The sequence below is a fragment of the Triturus cristatus genome, chromosome 5_1 (genome assembly GCF_964204655.1).
Source record: "Triturus cristatus chromosome 5_1, aTriCri1.1, whole genome shotgun sequence".
NCBI lineage: Eukaryota > Metazoa > Chordata > Amphibia > Caudata > Salamandridae > Triturus > Triturus cristatus.
In genome coordinates, this window is record NC_140587.1 from 386,900,025 (window position 1) to 386,922,841 (window position 22,817).

General features: G+C 50.9%; 1 protein-coding gene across 9 annotated transcripts in view; it reads right to left on the minus strand.

Annotated features, from left to right (window-relative positions):
• Nucleotides 1–22,817, minus strand: part of OXR1 (oxidation resistance 1) — a 1,797,650-nt gene that overhangs the window by 280,335 nt on the left and 1,494,498 nt on the right. The window lies entirely within an intron of this gene.

The window sequence follows — 22,817 nt, forward strand, 5'->3', positions numbered from 1 at the left end:
GATCCTCCTATTTATAAATAAGGACCACCATCAAAACCAGACGGGAGAGCCCACAGAGAGCCCACAAGATGAGTCCTTGTAAAGTAAAGCTAGATTACCAATGATGTAGATTAAATCAAGGGATAGTAATGTTAAAACATAAAAGAAACAATTAATTGGTTACGTGAAAAATGGATGGGTAGGTTTCTGGTGTTACGAATGACACTAGTATTTGAAATTTAGTGGTGCCACAACGCATGATAATGATAGATTAAGATACAAATATACAAATTAGTATGAGAATGGTTTAAAAAAAATATGTTTTAAGTTGCATTAACTTTATGGCTATGATTGTGTTAGTCGTTCTCGAGATTGTATACAGAGATAATGCATAAAGGTTGTTTTAGCATTGTTTTGACAATATGGAGGGGACTATGAACACTTCCTAGTAATTGCGTCTTTTTTCCATACTGGTGTATGATAGTGATTTCATATGCACACAATGAGAGTTATTGTTATGGTCTTGATAAAGACGGTGTAAACCAGGATACCATCAAAACGCTTCGACGCTTGAGATTCCTAATCTGTGACGTGGGTTGGCACAACATTTGAAACATTCTTAATTCATCAGGTCCCAGCCTTTACTAAATACTGTCACGGATAGGTTGGGTTTATGACAAAGTGCATTGTCTTGTGGATACACTCTTTTTCTCTCATCATTTTCTGTCTTGACCTATATTTGTTATATTCTTGTGTATAAAATGCATGTCTTGTTGTAATAAATATGTGATTGCATTTCCTATGCAAAATCCTTTTTATATGCATTGAAATCGAAGACGTCAAAAAAGAACATTTTTTAATAAAGCCATTTTTATAATTGTATATGTGTATCTGTGTAGTGGCACACTATGTTTCAAAATATATGGTTGTAGTTTTTCTCGTCTGCTGCAGAGGGATGTGGTGTTTGAACGAGAGCTGTGAGGAAATAGGCAAATCTGACTCGAACATGAAAGGTTAACGTGTCTGCCGAAGGAAAAACTTATTTTCTTAATTGAATACGGAACCCCATTCCTTTGCTGAATAAAGCGTCCCTCTCAATTTTTTTTCCTTAGCCCAGGCCCCCAACAGAATATAAAGAGCCTCACTAAAAGGAAGCATCGGTTCTATCGATTGGTTCTGATATAAGACTCCAAGTAATGGATCTATTGTCAATTCCACAGAGGGAAGCAATACCTCCAGGAAGGTAGAAACACATCTGAGTATATCCGCTAGAGAAGAGCCCACTTCTGTACCCAAACTAGGAGGTGACAGAAGGCATGAGGCCGGAAAAGACTACAAACCACTAGCTTCCCCCAATTTAGCCAACCCAACTAGACTCTATAAAAGGGTTAATTGTATCAGAAACAGGCTGGAAAAACTCTCCATTACCCCCATCCTGTTCCTCTGCAGGAAAAGCAGGAGGAAGGACGGATGGCTCCACCGACGCAGCATCCGGCGCCGCATTGGACGCTGTCTGGCGCTGAAGAGGCGACTCATCAGCGTTGGAGTGGAAAGAAGGTGGAGCGTCGAGTGGGGCCGTCGGTGCCATAATCTAAGTCATCAAGTAGGACCTTGGCGCAGTTTCCTGAGCCAGAGGACCAGACCCAGACGTTGAAGGTGGTAAGCCCCGAAGGGCTGTGCACCGGTGTGGGAACGGATTTTAATTCAATAACCGGAAAGATGCTGATGGCAAACCCGTCTGCGTGGACACAGTCATGGTGATGTGCATCTCCTTGGGGCTCCAGGGGAAGATGAAGACCCACAGAAACTATGGAGAGAGTTGTATTATTCTCTCATCTGGGTCAGAGTCGCCCCAGCTCCAGGGTAGGTTGGGAGGCACGGGTAGACTTATGCATGAGTCTTCAGCTGCAGACCAGTGGCAGGCCTCATGTGACTAATTTGGTCAACGCTGTGACTTCGATTGCCTGGCCAGAGACTCACCTTTAGACGTCCATGGAAATGGTCCCTCGATCAGACTCGCAACCTGTCCTTAGAGCGCAATAAGGACCGAGTCCGATGGCACGTCTTTGAAGACTGACAACCATGCCACAAGAAGCTTCATTCGACGTTCCTTCAGCGCCTTCAGTCAAAGCTGTTGACATGAGTCGCACTCCTTGGAGTCATGGTGCTCTCCTAAGCATAACATACAAATAGACTGGGGATCAGTGTCCGGCATTTGCCACAGGGTTTAAACCTCGAGGACATAGAAAGGCACACTGTTCCTTTCGACAAAATAGTCGAGGTAGGCCAAAACACTGTCAGAGGAACCGCTGTTCGGATCTGCATTGTAAGCGTGGAAAAAGAAGAAACGGACGTCAGCTGTCAAGGGAGGGCTTATATAGACTTTGTTGAGGTCACATCCAGAGGACAACGTCGCTACGGAGTCACTTCAAGCCAACTACTGACGCGCATAGGTACTGCAGTACAAAAAGTTCCGGATCCAGTCTGGCGCCTGGGGAGAATTCGAAGATAAGGAATCTACTGGTAGATGCTTCTATCAGATGTCGGATTTTATGTAATAATTCTGCAAATGGCACTTTTAGAAAAGTTTCATTTCCTTGTTCTAACCATTTGGTGCCTGCATCCTGTTTCCTGGGTCACAAGAGTAGGTGTAGTTGGCCTTTGTGTAATCCTCCCAAACAGCTACACAACAGAGGGACTGGGTGTTGGCAGAATGGGCCATCAGAAGCAGGATGGAGGGTAGAGCAATGCCTCAGCTCACACACAAAGAACTTCGCACTGGCCTATTGCAACTGCAGACTGGGACCAGGGCAGGGTGGCAGGAAATTCCAGACACTCCAGAAGTTTTTTCCCTCAGAGAATTGCCGTGCATCTTGAGACCTCTGTTTCTGCTTGAATCCAGGACTTCCAGAGTGACTCCATGGCTAGTTGGCTGGCCTCCCGATCAGAGCTTCTGGGACAGAAAAGGCTCTAAACTATCTTTGTTGGACCTGGTCCTTTTGGCAGGTTCACCCCTAAACTTTTTGCATTTATCCTGGCCTTTACCCCTATGTAGTGTTAGTAGTCTTAGGCCTCTAGTCACTTTAGCACTGTGTCCCAGTGTAAAGTGCGTGCGCTCTGTGTTACATTTAGTGAGACTGGCCTGCCCTCCCATAGGAATGCATGGGCGATATGTGTGTCCATGGTATTTCCTGATGTGAGAGGAGTGCAGGGGCGAGTATGGTATGTGCAAACTTGTGAGAATAAATGCTGCGCAATGGTGTGCGCAGATTTATTGTGACCGGTGGAGAAGTGCCACTTCTAGAAGTTGGCATGTCTGTGTGCTGTGTGATGTGAATTGCCTGTCTGGCTTGTGATTGATAGGAGCTGAGGGCTGGGGAATTCCAGGAGCCAGGGTGAGTATGCCCAGTTGTGAATGGAGAGATCTGCATGTAGATGGGAGGGAGGAGTTGCACCTGGGACCTGAATGGGGCTGGGCCTTCCATTCACAATGCTGGCTCCACCTCCTGTGGTGCGTCTGATGTCCCTGGCCTGTCCTGTGAATAGAGAGGGGAGCTGAACCGCCAACCAAAGTGCTCCTGAACCAGTTGTATCTGGTTCTCCCCTTGCCCTACAGTTGCAGAACAAAGGAAAATGCTGTATAAAAGAAGGGGTTGTGACCCCATAAAAATGTTCTTGTTTTTTGGACTTGAAACTACCAGGGGCGTGCTGCTGCTGGGGCCCAGGGGAAGGCTGCTTCTTGGGACCCTTCTGCCTTTGCTGGGGGCTGTTTTGTTCCCTGATGCCTAAAGGACTTTCTCTTGGGACCCAGGACTTTGGTTGCATTCTTTGGTGCCCTGTGTGTGCTTCGCTTTTACCATTAAGAGCACCTGGCTCTTTTCTGCAGAGGAGATCGTGGGGGCTGCGCAGCACTGGGCTGCAGCCCCTTCTCCGAGGGAATCCCGACGTAGGGATTCCCACTTTATGAAAATGGCAGGTGCCCACCCTGCAGTTGCCGCCACATCACGCTAATTTCACGGAGCCGGAGCCCACCCGGCATTGCTGCAGTTGTGTACTCATTACGGGAGCCCACCCCGCATTTCTAGGCTGCTCGCAGGAGCGGTTTGCCGCTGCCACGAGTGACCCGGAAGTGGGACGGGGAGCGGAGCCTCGAGGGCTCCACTTCCAGTTGGTCCCAAGGCGAATGATCCCGGCAGGTGGGGAAGTGCTTCGGTGTATCGGCGGGGTTCCCATAGCGGAGGGAGAGCCCCGTAGCCCATGGAGATTGAAAGTGGAGGGGGCTCGAGGCACATTGTCGGTGCCTGCCCCCTCCACACTTGAGAAGAGGAGACTGGGAGAAGTATTGCCGGCCCGCCGCGAGGAAGAGCCCAGTGAGTGAGGGCTGATCTCGGGTGGACGGCCGCCAGGAGGGAACAAAAGCCCCCGTGGGTGGGGGGGGGGGGGAAGGGGGGGGGGGGGCTTGGGGCCATTTTTGGCGCACGGCTGGTGCCGTTCAGGGCACCGTGCCTTGTACAATGCCTCTTTCTTGAGCGGACCCGCCATCGCGGACCGCTCCAACGTGGCAATATTTGTTTTAAAGGGGTCCCGAGGTCCCGTGCCGCCCCTGTTGGGCATTACTCTCCAGCTGCCCCACTTTGCAGGGGTCAGCTGCAACGATGGGACATGTTTATTTTCAGAGCCAGATGGCTCCAACGCTTGAGGGCATGTTTTACTTCCAGAGCCTAGGTGGCTCCATCGTTTGGCATAATTTATCTACAGAGCCCCGTGTGGCTCCCACGTGGGGCATAATGTGTTCTAAGGGCCGCTGAGAGCCCCTGCCCCAGTTTCCTATTTCCAGCTGCCCAGCAAGTAGTGGGCAGCTGCACCGTTTAGGTCTTTCTTTTCTTTAGGGGAACATGTCTTGGACTCAGGAGTGAGACGCACTCCTTCGCCCCCATCTTTTCCTACACAGCTGCGCAGCACTTATTGCCAGCTGCTCCATTTAGGCCTGCGCAAAGTGCGTACCCTTGACTTGCTGCACAGGCAGCGCGCCCTGACTTGTGGACAGAGGGCATTTGAGCCCTTTGGGGTGGCCAGTTGGCCAGGGGGGTTGTTACCTTTATAGGGTGCTAGGCCCTACTGTGATTTTGGGTGCTAGGAAATGTAATGTATGTAGAATGATTTACGCACCTGTTTTGATACCTCTAAATGTGGTTTATGATTATGAGGTTGGTGCGCATATTATGGTTTATGCTAGTGAGAGTTATTCCCTTATGTAGTTATACTTAGGAGGTTAGGGCCTAACGGGTTGAGACTGGTGAGATGATGGCCTCATGTGTTCATGATGGGGAAGTTGGCGCATAAAGTAATGTGCGCCTGATGTGATACGGAGCCTAATGTAGTTGATGTTACAAGCTGATGCTAAGTGCAGTGATTACCAGTAGTACTGGTTGTGTTTTATGTTTATGCTAAATTCTACATTTACTAAGTTCAATTTGTGATAGTACTGACAGTGGTCCAGTTGGCCCTGTCAGGTGTACATAATACCTTGTAAATATGACCTAGTGCCAGGTGGCCCATGTATAATATGTGCTTACTATTCTAATGTGTTATGATAATACAAAGGCTATTTTTATATATAACCTTGTGTGGAGTTTCTTTTGTGGTGGGCCTGGGATGTTGCTGTGTGCGGGCGCAAATGCTTTACACATTGCCTCCGTGCTAAGCCTGACTGCTCGTGCCAAGCTACCAAGGGGGTGAGCAGGGGTGATCTTTGGCGTGTAACTTCCTTGCCCTGACTATAGTGGTGGTTTCTGCCTGGATTTGGCGCACGCCTCAGCCAACCAGAAATTCAATTTCTAACGATCCTGAACCCTCACCTGGACCCAGCCTGAGTGAATCCTGGCCTTCCAAGAGGTACCTCTGAAAGTGGTGGATCGGAGAACTGGCTCAGACAAAAACAGCCTGCAGGACTGAGTGGGCAAAATGCCCCTCAAGACAGACCTGACTGTTGAGGCAGTAGTGTTTTATGAATGTGTGTACTCACGCCCCAGTTGTCCCCTGAGAAATGTCCAGTACAGACACGCTGAACACCAACGCAGTGGTAGTAGCTTTGGCCCTGGTGGACTAAGCCTGTAAGTCTTTTGGGGGCTTCTTGTTAACTAATGCATTGTAGATCTTTATCCAAAGGACAATCCATCAATAAATGGTTCAATTTTGCATTGTCTTGCCTTTATTTTCTCCGGAAAACCATACGAAGAGCTGGTCATCCACCCTACGTTCTTTGGCAGATCAATATAAACGTCTAGTGCCCTTTTAGGGCTCAAACGGAGTGTCTCTCTCTCCTTAGACAGATAACGTGGATAATAGAACGCCAGCAGAGTAATAGCCTGCCCGACATGAAATGGAGTAAACCACTTTCGGTAGAAAGGAAGCTCAGTTTCTCAATACAAGCTTGTCTGGAAACAACGTTGTATATGGTAGGTTATGTTATTTCCATTAGTAAAGCGCACAGATAGTACAAGAGTGTCCCGGCGCAAAACTTGCGAGATGAAGAGCAGAGCCAAATTTAGGAAAAGAGGAAGTTTTTCAAGTTCTTTTTAAAATGAGTGGGATCCTGAATGCAGTGGAGTGCAAGAGGGAGTGCATTCCAAGCAAACGCGGCTTTCACAGCCAAAGAGCTGCCGCCTGTCCTTTGCAAGAAGAAGCGGGGGACTTGGGCTAGGAGTTGGGAAGTGGAACGCAGGTGTCTTGTGGGAGTGTAAAAGGAGAAGCGTTTCTGAAGATAACTTGGCCTTATGGCATGAAGAGCGCGATGGGCGATAACTAAGTTTATCCCGCTCTGCAACGGGCAGCCAGTGTAGAGCACGAAGATGTTGTCTAACGCTACATCTGGCACGGATGTTCAGGAGAAGCCTGGCGGCCGCGTTCTGCGCCACTTGCAGTATATTTAGTAAATAGCTTGGGCGCCAATGTATAGAGCATTGGCGTAGTCCAACTGAGAAAGAATAAGAGCTCGGGTGACTGTCTCCTTGGCTGCCCAAGGAAGAAGGGGGGAGTAATTTCCTAAGAATTTTTTAAAACCCAAAGCAGGTCCCTTACAGCTTTTTTTATCTGGGTCGAGAATGAGAGGTTCTCCTCGAACCACACCCCTAAGTTCTTGACGGGTTTCTCTAATGAGGCAGGAGCACCAAGTCAGACAGCCAGAGTGTATCCCTAAACCGAGGGGAAAACTTGCCAAAAAGGAGAATTTCCGATTTCTCCTCATTGCATACGAGTTCTGCAGCGGCCAACCAATGAAAAACTGAGGTCAAGCAGTGTTTTGCGGCAGAGGTAGAGCCCTCATTTTTCCCCATGTAAATGGGAGCTGGGTGTCGTCGGCATATGCAATAATCTTTGCACCTAGGTCCTCAACCAGCTGAACCAGTGGGGTGACAGATATTCAAAAGAGGACTCCGGGAGGAGCCCTGGGGGACCCCTGTAGTCACTTTCTTCGGTGCAGAGGATAACGGTGGGTGCCACTCCTGCTGCGTCCAATCCTCCAGGAAGGATCTGGTCCAACCCCAGGCAGTTCCTGATACTCCAATCTCAGCCAGTCGAGTGAGCAGCAATGAGTGGGGAACCGTATCGAATGCTGCCAAGAGGTCAAGTAAAATCAAGACAGCCCTCCTGCCGGCATCCAAACAATCTCAGATAGCTTTCAATATTTCCACCAGAGCGGATTCAGTACTAAAGGAGGCCCTGAAGCCTGACTGAGCTGGATGAAGAAGGCCTGAACTTTTAACGAAGTCGGTCAGTTGTGTGGTGACCACTTTTTTGCATACCTTAGCCACGCTAGGCAAAAGGGAAATAGGCCGGTAGCTCACCAGGCACCGGGGGTCACCTAGACCTCTTAGTCCCACCCAATTACAACATCGTAAGGATGGACAGGCACTCAAAGAAAAAAAGGGGGTGGCATCACCTGCATCTACCGCTCTAACCTCCAGGTTACGGAAATGCCGGTAGACCCTACAGACTCCTGCGAATACCTCGCACGCTCCGTCTCCAACAACACCTCTCAACTGTGCAAACTTCACATATTTTACCACTCCCCAGGCAAGAATGACACCTTTACGGACCTCCTCATGGAAATCATCACAGCCAAGTTTTCTCCAAACTCTTATGACATTTTCCTTGGCGACTTCAACTTACACTGGAACGATCCCAAGGAACCTCAGGTCAATGCCATCAGAGACTTCTTGGCCGACCAAGGCCTTACCCAAGCCTGTTCTCTCCCTACTCATTCGAAAGGCGCCACCCTAGACTGGATCATTGCTAAGGAATCAGCGGTCAAAATGATCTCTATTGACCAGTGTGATTGGTCAGACCACCACACCATCACCTTCCTCCTGCCCAGCACTCACAAGGCATGGACACCTCAACCTGTGATTCCCAAACAATGGGTTAGAGACACCAAGAACCTTGATCACGGGATACTGGCAGCGCGTTGTGAAACAGACGTCCCACCCCCACCCTCAGTGCACCTCGGTCGACAACCTAGTGGATCACTATTCCTTAACCCTATCCGACATTCTCGATGACCTGGCACCACTGAAATTAAAAAGAACCCAGATCAAGGTTCAGGGGATCCCTCAACAAGGAGAGGGGATCCCTTCGACAGACTGAACGAAACTGGAAACAACACTCATCAGCAGCCCATCTAAAACTTCTCCGCCAGGCCTGAAATGCTTTTAATAAGAAAATACCCAACTCAAAGAAAGAATTCTTCAGAACTGAACTCGAGAATGCCAAAAACCGACCTCGCAAGCTGTTCGACTTGGTCAAACACCAAACCAACAAACTAGCGAAAACCTCCAAGGAAACACCCAAACCCCTAATATCAAGCAAGGAATTTTCTTCCTTCTTCTGCGACAAAATCTCTGCCCTAGGAAATTAACTTAAATCCGCAACTCACCGTCAAAATCAAAATCTGCCAGCTCCACCTCCTCTCTACGCGCTGTCTTCCCAAACCTCACCCAAAAATCTAGCGCTCTGGTCCAACTTTAAATACTATAACAAACACGATCTCAAAAATTCTTGCCTCCTTAAACCCAACAACCACTTCAATGATCCTCTCCCCTCGAACTGCCTAGCAGCCACCTAGCAGGCTATCATTCCCTCCTGGACCTCAATAATCAACGCCTCCCTCCAACAGGGCTCAATTCCTGATTCACTCAAGGCTGGCCAAGTTGTCCCTATCCTAAATAAACCTACCTTGGACCCTGCTTCCGCTGAGAATTACAGACCCATATCGAACATCCCACTCCTTGCCAAAGTTCTAGAAAAATGTGTGCAACAGCAGCTTAACCTACACATTAATAACTTCCACCTGCTAGATGACTTCCAATCCGGTTTCAGACCTGGACACAGCACGGAAACCACCCTACTCCACATCATGGATGACGCCTTCCAAGCCCTCGATCAAGGCAAAACTTGTCTCCTAATCCTCCTAGACCTATCTTCTGCCTTTGATACGGTTAACCACGAAATCCTCCTTAAACGACTCAAACTCAGGATGGGGTTAGATGGCCCCGTTCTTGAATGGTTTAGATCCTCCAAAATCGCTCTCAGAGAGTCCTCATCAATGGTAATCTTTCCGTCCCCTCTCCGGTCACGGTTGGATCCCCCAAGGATCAACCCTCTCCCCTACCCTCTTCAATCTTTACCTTGAACCACTCACCCAGGTACTACGTGCCGCCAATATCTCCTACCTTATATTTGCAGACGATACACAGGTCTTTATCAAAATCTCCTCCCCTGAGGACATTCGCTCCTTGAACGAGGCACTGAAGGTGACAGTCAATTGGCTCACCGCCAACCTGCTTAAACTCAACGCAAATAAAACTGAATTTCTCCTAGTCTCCCCACTCAAAACCAATCCTGACATCCAGGAATGGATCAAGAGCATCACAGCACTAAACTGCCCTCCCACCATTGTTGACTCTGCGAAATCCCTTGGAATAACCCTTGATGGCAGCCTGAACATGCGCGGCCATATAAAATCGATGGCCAAGACGGTGAGGTTCCACCTGAGCTACCCAAGAAACCTAAAACCCTTCCTTGAAGCTTCCGACCTCAAAACGGCAATCCAGGCTCTAGTCATTTCCAGACTAGAATATGGATGCTCCACTCTTGCAGGGCTACCCAAGAACTCCCTGGCACCACTGAAAGTCTGCCTCAACACCGCCGCCAGACTCCTAACTGGCTCAAAGAAATTCAACCACATTTCTCCCCACCTCAAAACTTTGAACTGGCTTCCCCTAGAGGCCAGAATGCAATTTAAACTGAATTAAGAACAGTGTGAAACCCTGGGGTCTGTGTCAGGATATACTAAATCCACAAATGAAGAGCTAATTAAGTGAGTGAGAGCGCAGCACAAAGAAAATATGGTGGTGAGTGCAAGTAAAGGTTAAAACTAGCTCAAGAGCGTGGGATATAACTTTATTCGTAATACGTGCTTGGCTGGCGTTAAAAGGATAGCAAACCAACAGTCAACCGGATAAATTGAAGACCGTGGTAGTGAAATAACCACCATATTTTCTTTGCGCTGCGCTCTCACTCACTTTATTAGCTCTTCATTTGTGGATTTAGTATATCCTGATATCTTATCAATCAAAACATCCCTGAGCTCCTTCCTCACAGTGAGGAAGTTGTAGCCCCCAGAGGAACTAGGTATTTCCTCTGGGATGGAGAATCCCATATGATGAAGCATGTCACCTTTGGTGAGTGAGGGATTTCATCCTACTAAGGGATATCCCCATTTAATTTTGTAGGTGTCGTTTCATTCTTAAAAATATCTTTCTTCAAATTTTTTTTTGATAGGTTGTTGTTATAGTGGCTCACACTTTTCAGACACAACACAGACCCCAGGGTTTCACACTGTTCTTAATTCTGTTTTTTGGGGGAACAAACCCTGTGAGGTCTTAAAAATTTTCCCTCAGACCCTCCGGTTGTTGAACCATTTATGTTAGTGCAATTTAAACTGGCCTGCATTACTCACAAAGCTCTCTACTCCAATTCCCCTGCTTTTCTCGCCCATAAACTCTTGATATCCGGAGGAACCAGAAACTCCAGATCTGCCAAAGACCTATTGCTGCAAACAGCCCGCTTCTGGAAGAAAATAAAACTACAATCGGGCCTTTTCTGGGGCCGCTCCAAGAATCTGGAACTCCCTCCCACCCGCCATCAGAAGACTTCCGTCCTTGGCACACTTTAAAAAGGAGACCAGGAGGAGGAGCCTAGCGCGCAACCAAGATGGCCGCGTAGGTGCGAGGCTCCCGAAGACCTCCGCAACCTCCTACGTTTATCCTGTCTTCATCCTGCATCGGTTGAGGGGACTGTGTCGGTGAGCCTGAGCCGAGGTGGTGCCCGTTTCCCGTTTTCGAATTGGACCTCGGGTGCCGGAGTGAGCACCGATTGAAGTTTGCGGCCTACTTCTCTCCTGACCCCGGACTTGCGCTGGGGGGCGACCCAGTGGCAAAGTGAACAACAACGGCGGGCTGGGCCTGGCGGGTCGCGTACCCCGCACTTTCACTTTCACTTTCGCACCCCCTTGCCGTCTCTGCAAGTGAGATCGCGGAACTCTTTGTGTCGGGGTGACCTCGCTGGGAGACCCTGCCTGTCTGCCTGCTGTGGCCTGCTCCGCCGTCCTGGGGTGGCCCCCGGAGCTTGTGGCCTGGATTGCTTGCTTTTTACGGCGTGGCTTTTGCGGGGGTGAGAACCGCGACGATGGCCACGAAACAAGATGGCGATCGGTCGAAGGCCAAGTCAACCCAGGGTGGCGCCGTCCATCAGGCCAACATCATGGACCGCTACACCCTCCAGAAGGGATCTCCCGGCGGACCGCATAAATCCTCCGAATGCCCCCCGGATGTCCCGGACTTGCCCACGGATCTAACTCTGCAAGACGTCATGGGCGCCATTGCTGAGATGAAGGCCTCTGTGGGCCAGCGGTTCGACACCTTGGCGCAGAAGATCTACGCGGTACTCGTTGATGTCAGCCTGGTGAGGGCTGATCTCTCCAAAACCAACGACCGGGTCGACTCTTTGGCCCACACCGCATCGGGCCTCACGATTGAGGTAGCGACCCTCCAAACGGAGGTGAACCGACTTCGTCAGGCGAGTGCGCTCACGGATCGGCGCCTGGAGGACTCCGAGAGTCGGGCCCGGAGGCATAACATTCGCATCATTGGAGTGCCCGAGGGACGGGAGGAGGCGGCGGCGGATCTCTTTGTGGAGGACCTGATCGCTACCCATCTCCAGCCTCGGGGACTGAGTAAATTCTTTGCCGTGGAGAGGGCTCATAGAGTTCCCGGGGGACGGCCGAAGGTCGGAGCCCCTCCGCGGCCTCTCATTGCCCGTCTTTTCAATTTTTGGGACAGAGACGTGATCCTGCAAGCCTCTAGACTGCAAGGGCCAATCAAACTGGATAACATGGAGGTGAACTTTTATCCGGACTTCACCCAAGCGTTCCAGAAGCAGAGACTGAGTTTCCTGGGCGTCAAGCGGAGGCTTCGTGACATGAACCTAAAATACGCCATGCTCTTCCCGGCCAAGCTGCGTATAGAGGTGGATGGTCGCACGCACTTTTTTGATCGTCCTGAAGCGGCCGGGGACTGGCTTGACACTCTGTCCGGGGGTCGTGATCGGGATGGCGGGGGGGGGGGGGGCGGCGGGAGGAGACGGCCCATTGGACCGGGACTGAGGTGTTGACACTGGGCCTCACTCTGGACGGATATAGTGCCACTTTCGGCCAAGCTTAGGGTCTTTCGTTCTGTTGTATTCAGTTTTTTTCTTTTTTCTCTCTCCCTCCCTTGGAGGTAGCGCGGGGTCTAGAAGGGGTACTCTTTCCTCCTCCAGGGGGTTTAGTTAGTTTCACTATCATGGGGCGACAGGCACACTGCAAGTTGGGGGGGCTGTCTGGGCTCATGCAGGGGTGCAGGGAGGGGGGAGTTTTGTTAGGGCGGTTGGGATGGGGTGGGGTGTTGTTTGTTTACTTCACAAGGCAAAACCATCGTTGTGCTGTTTCTAAAGTGCTCTCTGGGGGACGAATGATTGCTTTTGTTTATGATGGGGGGTAGGGGACTGAGTCTTTTGTCCTGGAATGTTAATGGACTGGGGGACAGGATAAAACGAGGTGTGGTCCTGCAGTTCCTGAAACGAATTTCACCCGATATAGTTTTCCTGCAGGAGACGCACCTCATCGGCAACTCCTTTTGTGCGATGAATCGACGGGGCTACCGCCTTGTGGCCCACTCGGGCTTCACGTCTGGTTCAAGGGGTGTGGGCATCATGGTCAAGAACTCGCTCCCGTTGGAAATCGATGAGGTGCTCCACGATGACAGGGGACGTTACACGGTTTTGGTGGGTAGAATGGAGGGCAGAGTGGTTGTTTTTGTGTCTGTCTATGTCCCGCCAGGGTTGCAGACGACCACCTTTGCGGATCTGGGGCGCCTCCTCCTTGGCCTTCCGGAGGGGATTCTAGTGGTTGGGGGGGGATTTTAACGCTGTGGTTTCCGGAACTGAGGATCGCCACCCCCCTAGGGATCTCCCCCGTGCCCAGGCGTGGTTGTCTGGCCTCTTGGACACTTTGGGGCTGGTGGATTGTTGGCGTTTGAAACATCCCACGCAGCAACAGTACACCTTTCATTCTGGGGCCCATGGTAGTCTCTCAAGGCTAGATTACGTTCTGGTGCCGGCGGCGCTTGCGGGGAGGATAGGGGAGGTGCGCCATTTGGCGCGGGGTATTTCAGACCACTCCCCGCTCTTGTTGCACTTTGATATTCTCCCGAGGGGAGAGGGTAGGGTGGTCCAGATTAATTCATGGTACCTGCGTGACCCCACCATTCGCGCAGAATTGGTTAAATCCCCTAAGCGATACTTTGACGATAATGTGGGGTCTGTGTCATCGGCGCTTTCTCTGTGGGAGGCGTTCAAGACGGTACTCCGGGGGGAGGCCCTGTCCCTTATTTCCCATTCCCGGAGGCGCGAGCGGGAGGAGGTGACCCGTGTTGAAACTGAGATAACTGAGTTGGAGGGTGATTTAGAATGTGGGGTGACGGATGATAAATTACATGTTCTCCAACTCAAGCAAGCGGCCTATAAGGCCCTCGTCACGGAGGCGGCCAGGGGCCTTAGTAGAGAGCAACAGGGGAGACTGTATGATGTGGGTGATGAGGCTGGTAAATTGATTGCGTGGCTGGACAAAAAGGAGAGAGCGAGTCGAGCTGTCCCAACGATTGAGAAACAGGATGGTGTGTGTGTCACTGAACCGGAAGAAAATGTGGACTGCTTTGCAGAATATTTTCGTGGGGTTTATTCCCCGGTGTCTTCCCGCTCAGAAGAAGATTCCCAGGCCCTGCTCAGGGACATCGCGCTGCCTTCCCTCTCGGAGGAGGACAGAGTGTCGTTGGATGCCGCCCCTACATCTGAGGAAATTGCCCTCGCCATACGTTCGGTCGCTTCCGGCAAGGCCATGGGTCCTAATGGTCTCCCCATTGAGTTGTACAAGCTGCGACCGGATATGCTGGCGCTGCATCTCCGTGCTATGTTTCTAGAGGCTCACTCGGCGGGTTCCCTCCCGCCTGACCAGCGTCTGGCCACTATCGTGGTTATTCATAAGGAGGGGAGACCACGGGACAGGGTCGCATCCTATCGGCCAATTTCGCTGTTGAATGCGGAGCCCAAAATCCTCGCCAAGGTGCTGGCTAATCGGCTGGTTGGCGTGGTGTGCGACTTGATTCACCAGGATCAGTCCGGCTTTATCCCTCATCGCAATACTGCGCTTAACCTGCAGCGTCTGCATGGGGTGCTCGCACGTGTCCCGTTCATACGGGAGCCGGCCATTTTGGCGTCCTTGGACGCCACTATGGCGTTTGATACACTTGAGTGGCCATATATTTGGGCGACACTCGCCAAGTTTGGGTTTGGCCCAGGATTCATCGGTTGGGTAAAATTGCTATATTCTGGGCCGCTTGCGCAGGTGGCTGTGAACGGTAGAGTGTCGGCTCCGTTCGAGCTGGGCAGGGGCACGCGGCAGGGCTGCCCGTTATCGCCGCTCCTTTTTGCGCTTGCTTTGGAGCCCCTGGCGGAGTGGCTGCGGTGGCATCCTTCTATCCGTGGTCTCCGCTGGACCCCTGAGTATGAGGACCGCGTATCTCTATACGCTGACGACATTCTTTTGTACCTGGCTTCCCCACGTAAATCACTGATAGTACTGGTTGATGTATTGTACTCATTTGGCCTCAACTCCGGCCTTGTCATCAACTGGGCTAAATCGTGTGTATATGTTCTCTCTGGGGAGGATCCGATCCTCTCGCGGGGTTGTCCTAGCCAGATCGCCCCGCGGGGCTTTAGGTACCTGGGTGTCTTCATTACTCTGGACGCGGAGGCCCGCTATAGTCAGAATTTGCTTCCCCCCCTCCATCGCCTGAGGGAGGACGTCGCGCGTTGGAGGCGTTTGCCGCTCTCGCCGCTCGGCCGGGCGGCATTGTTTAAGATGATGTCGCAGCCGCGTTTCCTGTATGCTTTACAGAACACAATGGACGTCGTCCCGGCGCGATACTTTCATGAGATGGAGAGTCTGCAGCGCTGACTGTTTTGGGAGGGTAGACCGCGTATCGCCCTTGCGAAGCTGACGCTCCCTTGGTACGATGGGGGGGTTGCCCTCCCGGATATCAAGCGATATTATTGGGCCTCCCAGCTGGCTGCGATCAATCACGGCCTGTACGGGCCCGCTCTAAACCCTGCCTTCGAAATGGATAAAATGTTACTGCCGGGTGGTGATTATAATCGGGCGCTTTACTCCACCTCGCTCGACGCGCGTCTGACTGGCCCCACGCGGGTCATGGTACGAGTGTGGCATGCGGCTAACGCGGCGATGGGGTGGAAGGATCGCTTGACCCGGGCGACGCCACTATACGCATCTGAGCGGCTGGGCTCCCTGTGGACCTCGAAGGGTTTTGAGAAGTGGGACATGATAGGCATTAGCCGTGTGGGCGATCTCTGGACGAGGGGGGGATTCAAGACGTTCGATGTGCTCCAGACAGAATTCCAGCTGCAGGATAGGGAGTATTTTCGATATCTGCAGATTCGTCACGCGTTGTGCTCCGTCTTTCCGGACGTCGCCTCCATCCCGGAGTACTCCCCTCTGGAAGATAGAGTGCTGGATGGGCACGTCCCGGACGGCACGATCTCGTTAATTTATAAAAAACTTATTAATGACCGTTCGGGACTGCTGACTGGCCTTCGGGAGGCATGGGTTGCTGATGGATTGGAGCTGGATGACGAGGACTGGGTGTCTGCGGTGGCCTCCCCGAAAGAGGTGGATATACCGGCCCGCCTTCGCTTCGTCCAGCTCAAGATACTCCATAGGGTCTATGTTACGGGGCCGAGGCTGATGCGTATGGGCTATGCTGTGGATGGGTTGTGTAAGCGTGGGTGTTGTTCTTTGGGGACCTTTCTCCATATTTTGTGGGAATGCCCGGAGGTGGCGCGATTCTGGCGTGGTGTGCATGAGGTTTTGCGTGCAGTCACGCTTGTGCCGCTGCTGCCCGAGGCGAGGAGATGTCTTTTGAATGTGTGGGAGCCAACCGATTATTCGGTGCCGCAGACGTGGTGGGTGACTCTGGGTTACATGGTGGCCAAACGTGACATTGCTCAACTGTGGGGTTCCCAGAGGTCGCCGACCGTCTCGGCGTGGAAGGATAACATGGATTGGTGCATGTTTCGGGAAAAGGTGGTGTATGTTGCGAGAGGTAAGCCTGGTACGTGGGTGAAAGTGTGGGGCCCCTGGAACGCCTACCGTGGGGGAATCTGTATCCCGCCGGTGTTGCCCGACCCGTGACCGGCCCCGTCTCCCTAGCCAGTTTGTCCTCCCGGTTCTGGGCAATGAGTCTAATTAGTCCCCGTCCTGGTCTTTTCCCCCCCTCGATACTCCTATGGATTGGTGGGGTCCCCCTCTTAGGGGAGCACATACTGCTGTCTTCGATTGTGGGTTGCCTTGTGGATTTGTTTTGTGTTGTTATTTATATTAAAAAGAAACCGTTCTGTGGGGTCCGGATGGTGTGGCTGCCAACGCTTCTTCCAACTCCTGTGAATTTCCCTCTGCCGCAGCATGCGTGCTATTGTTTGTATCACATGCTCCTTCTGTTTGCTAGCGGCCGGCCTGAAGGTTGTAGGCCCATCTTTGTATATTTTTTGGATTCTGTAATAAACGGTTTAAAAAAAAAAAAAAAAAGGAGACCAAAACCTTCTTAATGGGCAAATACCTCGACTTATGATTACATCTCAATCACCGTAGTGACATGTTTCCACCCTCCACCTTGACATCATCTACGGCTCTACGGAGGATACCTATTATTGCACTCCTGGGCCTTCCACCCAAGAGTTGCGTGGCTTCTTTTATAAGTGTCTACCTATTTTTAACTTTTTATCCCTCTTGTAGCCAGGACCTTAGACTACGTGCTTTTTCTTGTATAATGTATAATGTATCCCCCATCTTACCCAACTGTTCCCTCCCTTCCTAACGCTTTGTATACCACCCTTAAACCTGTAAAGCGCTCCGATACCCTCACGGGTCTGGTTTGCGCTCTATAAAACTTTCAAATAAATAATAAATAAATAAGTGATGGCTTTTTTAGGAGAGGGAGGAACTTGGCCTGCTTCCAGGTTGCCGGGACAAGAGCTTCAAGGAGGGACATGTTAATGAGTCTATGGACTTCTGGATTAAAAATATCCGCAACGGCAGCCAGAAGTCTGGCACCACAGGGGTCCGAAAGTGATCCTGATTTCAGACCCTTTAAAGTTTTGAGAGAGCTGGGTAGATGGATAGGGACGTATGCAACCAGCTAGTGGAGGGGAGGGGCCAACAAGGCCCCACCAACCAGGGGGATGCCTGTGTCCTTTTTGCAGGAAGTTAAAGACCCTTGTATGGTGTGAATTTTCTCCATTAAAAAAGTGGAGAGATCTTCACACCAGGAGGAAGAAGATGGAATCATACTTGAGCGAGGAAACTCTGAACAATGGGAAAAATGTCTGAGTTATTCTTAGCTGCATCAATTCTAGTCTCATAGTAAAGGCTTTTGGTCTGCACTATAGCCGTATAGTACTGTTTTTGTTTGTTTCTCAGCATAAGTTTATCCCCAGGGCGGTACTCCTTACACCAGGCTCTCTCCAGTTTCTTACACTCCTGCTTCAATGTCCTCAAGGCAGGAGTGAACCAAGGATTAGAGGGGGAGTTTCTGGAGTGCCTATGACGTGTGGCGGGAGATTTAAGATCCATAATGTTAGAGATCCAGCTTGTGAAGCCAGCAAGCCTTCCTACTAGGTCATTAGGGGGAAAGGGTCTGGTGGCCACCAAGGCCTGGCTAAATGTCAGTGGATCAATTCTAGCAAAGGCCGTCTCACGCTCGGACCGGGGGGGAAAGGTTGACGTCTAACGTTCCCCAGGACAAGTATGTCACAAAGTGATCTCACCAGGGTACTGGAATGGGGGTTTTGACAGAAATAGTAAAGTTAGAACAAATGGGGTCTAGGGTATGGCCCCCTGAGTGCTTCGGGAGGCCAACCCATTGGGTGAGCTGAGCGAGGGACAATATATCTAATAGTTCAAGAGTATCATTCTCAGCTGCCTGGTCGAGATGGATATTTAGATCACCAAGGACAATATAATGGGCAAAGCGGAGTGCTCGGGGAAAAATGGCATCCCCCAGTGCTTTGAAGACGACACTTGCTGGACCAGGGGGTCCATAGATTAGGGATGCCCCTAATGTAAAATGAGGCGAAACAAAGCTGAAGTCCAATGCTTCAAAATCCCCCCCAAGGTGTAGGAACATCCCGTTGGAGGATCCACTTGTCTCTATGTATGATGGCCACCCCTCCCCCTCTCCCTTTTTTCCTATCTAGTCTAGAGATTCTATAGCCGGTCGGGATGGCCAATGCAACTGTAGGATTTGAAAACTCATCTAACCATATCTCTGTGATAAACAGAAGATCAACTTTGATGTCCACCAAAAGATCAAAAATATCCTGATAGTATCTCTTGAGTGATCGCGCATTAATAAGGGCGGCATGCATAGCTGGCTCGTGCTTACCCCTTTTAAAAGCAACCCTGGGTGGGGCAGGTCCGGCTGAGACAACACTCTAAAACCACAGGTAGAGCAAACTGAGTCATTACACTCCAGCACATCTCGTCCGCTAGTGTGACAGCACGGAAGCGGCCGGAGCGAGTAGAGTTCCTCACAGCTATACAACCCCGCTCTGCAAGATGGGACCTAGCTCGGGCAGCGTTGCTGGCGCGGGATGCTTCCGGGACGCTGATGGGCGCAGACGCGTTTAGCGCGCCAGCGGCGTGTCTGCGCAGCGCACGTTTATAGGGGCGGCCGCTCCGACAACTAGAGTGCGCACTGAGCTAAAATGGCGTCTCTAGTTGTTGAGTGGTGGAACCCAGGAAGTAACTGCCGGCCCGAACTCCCGGTCCCGGACAGTGGAGCAAACGTAATGGCCAAAAGCCCCAGTCAAATTCATACAGTGCAAATATATAAACCAAGTAAGAAATCAGCAGTTTCATAAAATATTTTTTAAAACAAGTCAATTTAAAAACTAATAGCATTAGATTAGTAGGTTTACAGAAAGAGCCTGCAGCCAACAGGAATGATGAAGACGGTCTTTGATATCAGAAGTCTCAATGGACAAAATAGCGTCTCAAAAGGGGTGCACATCAAAAAAGTGAGAACTGAGCTAATTTTAAGTCCCACTGTGGCATCACAAAGGTTTTAGGTGGAAATAAATGCTGCAGACCTTTCCAAAATCTCATCATAACAGGTTAATTAAAGAAGGAGGGCTCCTACTACAGCTGCATAAACACTGAAAGAGCCAATTAAGTAGGTTTTAAAGGGCCCAAAGCAAGTCATAGTCCTTGCTGGGCCATGGCCAAAACTAACAACAACACTTAAGACACTTTTGCTCTCAACAGGTCTATTTGTTGAGTTTCGCAGCAATCCATAAAGTTGTCCCAACGACTGGCATACACAGATTTTGTGGAAAGACACCTCGCTGCCACAATGACATCAACGACCTCAGGGGAAAGACTGAAGGAGGTGAACAGCTGCCACTCAATCTCTAAGCATGGACATGCAAAATGTGCATTCTCCGGTGCAGTACCCTACCAGGCTGCAGCGACAGGAGATCATCCCGAAGCAGCAGGTCGATTGGAGGACAGATGCTTATGCCCTGGAGATCCAGGTACCACACTCTCTAGGCCCAATCCAGTGCCACTAAGATGACTTGGGCTTGGTTGTTCCTGATCTGCTTCATAATAATAATAATTCATATTTATAAAGCGTGAACATATCACCCGCTTAAGGGTTTCAAGGCGCTGGGGCAGTCGGGGTGATTAAGTGACCTATTGCCCAAAGTCACATGAGTCTGAGCTGCCACCGGTGCCGGACATCGAACCGTGAGCCCCGCACTACGGAGTGAGCCGCTGCGCCACAACTGGCAGAACTCAAGCCAGGAGAGGCAGAGGCGGACAGGCATACAGGAGTCCCAAACTCCACTTTAGGCAGAATGAATCTACGAGACAGCAACACTTTGGAAAATCCAACGTGCTAAAGTGCAGACATTTTACATTCTTGGTGGTGGTTAAAAGATTGAGGCAGTGCTCTCTTCATTTCTATGAGACACCAGATGCCACCCCCGGGTGCAACTGCCATTCGTTATCTGCTAAGCCTAGCGACTGAGTTAATCTATCCTGGCTAAAGAGATCCCGCCAGGTGGTGTACTACCAAAGAAATTACTAGGCAGTCCAACCACTTTTAGAGGTGCAGAATCACCTGCCCTACCTGTTGCTTTACCACATGACAATGGTGTTGTCTGTGAGCACCTGCACCAGCCTTCCTTTGATGGTGGACAGGAAGGCCTTTAACACTAAGCGAATCATCCTCAACTCCAACAAATTGATGTGGGGTTGAGTCTCCGACCTCTGACGTTGGGATCCGAGACAAGGCTCTGGAATGGACCACCTCCTTCCTCTCCGGCAGAACCCAGAGCGTCCGCCTCCCCCTTTCTGTTCCGAAGCCACCAAGATCATCTGCGGCGTACCCCAGGGTTCATACCTCAGCCTGACATTGTTCAACATCTACATGGCACAACTCGCCCACGTCGCCCAACTGCACGACCTCAACATCATCTCCTATGCCGACGACACCCAGCTGATCCTCTCCCTCACCAAGGACCCCGTCACTGCCAAAACCAACCTCCACGAAGGAATGAAAGCCGTCGCAGAGTGGATTAAGAACAGCTGTCTAAAGCTGAACTCGGACAAGACAGAAGTCCTCATCCTCGGCTCAACCCCCTCGGCCTGGGACGACTCCTGGTGGCTGACCGCACTGGGAGCAGCACCAACACCCACCGACCACGCACGCAACCTGGGGTTCATCCTCGACTCAACACTCTCCATGACCCAGCAAGTCAACGCCGTCTCATCCTCCTGCTTCAACACCCTCCGCATGCTCCGCAAGATCTACAGGTGGATCCCCACCGAAACAAGAAGAACGGTCACCCAGGCCCTCGTCAGCAGCAGGCTGGACTACGGAAACGCCCTCTACGGCCAAACTCATGAAACGACTACAACGCATACAGAACGCCTCTGCACGCTCGATCCTCGACATCCTTCGCCGCAGCCACATTACACCCCACCTGAGAGACCTGCACTGGCTTCCCGTAAAAAAGAGGATCACCTTCAAGCTCCTCACCCACACAAGGCATTCCACAACACCGGACCGGCATACCTCAACAGGCGTCTCACCTTCTACACCCCAATTGCCAGCTCCGCTCCACCAACCTCGCCCTCGCATCCGAAGAGCAACCTCCGGCCGCAGATCATTCTCGCACCTCGCTGCCAAGACCTGGAACACCCTCCCCACTCTCCTCGGCAGAACCAGGACCTACTAACCTTCAGGAGACTACTCAAGACATGGCTATTCGAGCAGTAGCACCATCCCCCCTCCCCTCCCAGTGCCTTGAGACCCTCACGGGTGAGTAGTGCGCTTTACAAATGTTCTGATTGATTGATTTCCACCTCTCCCAGATGGCCTGCCAAACCAATTGTGATGCATCTGTGACCACCATCAGCTATGGGTAGGGTGAGGAGTCTGCTCCTGACCCAATTACAATCTAGTAGGCACCACTGAAGATATTTTGCAGTTTCCTCAGAAATCTAGATAGTATCCAACTGTGCCCATTAGAATTTGAGGTCCCACTGCAGAGCCTGCATGTGCCACCTGGTATGTTTGGACAGCAGGATGTAGAAAGCCAACAAATCCAGGAGCCATCTGATATCCAAGACCGAGGATGAACACATTAGGATTGTAGCTTGAATGTCCTGGACTCTCAGCTCTGGGGAAAGGCAGGAAACTGCACAGTATCCAGAAGAGTGCAGATGAAGCGGAGCATCTGTGAAAGATTCTGGTGTGACTTCGGAATGTTGATAGTGAACCCCAACGATGTTAGGAGGTTTGTCGTCTGAAGGTGGTTGATGACTGCGTGGGGCGAGCCCACCTGCAGCAGCCAGTCTTTGAGGTAGGCGAAGACTGGTGCACTCTGAAGGTGTGCTGTGACTACTGCCTTTACTTGCGAAAACATCCCAAGGATGCTGGTGAAGTCAAATTGGAGCCTTGTGAACTGAAAATGCTCCTGGCCCAGTGTGAATCTCAAGTAGCGCCTGTGGGCTTGCTGGATGCGGATTTGTAAATAAGCGTCCTGCAGGTCCAATGCCCCCATCCTGTCTCTGGGACCTAGGGCACACAGGACCTGGGCTAGTG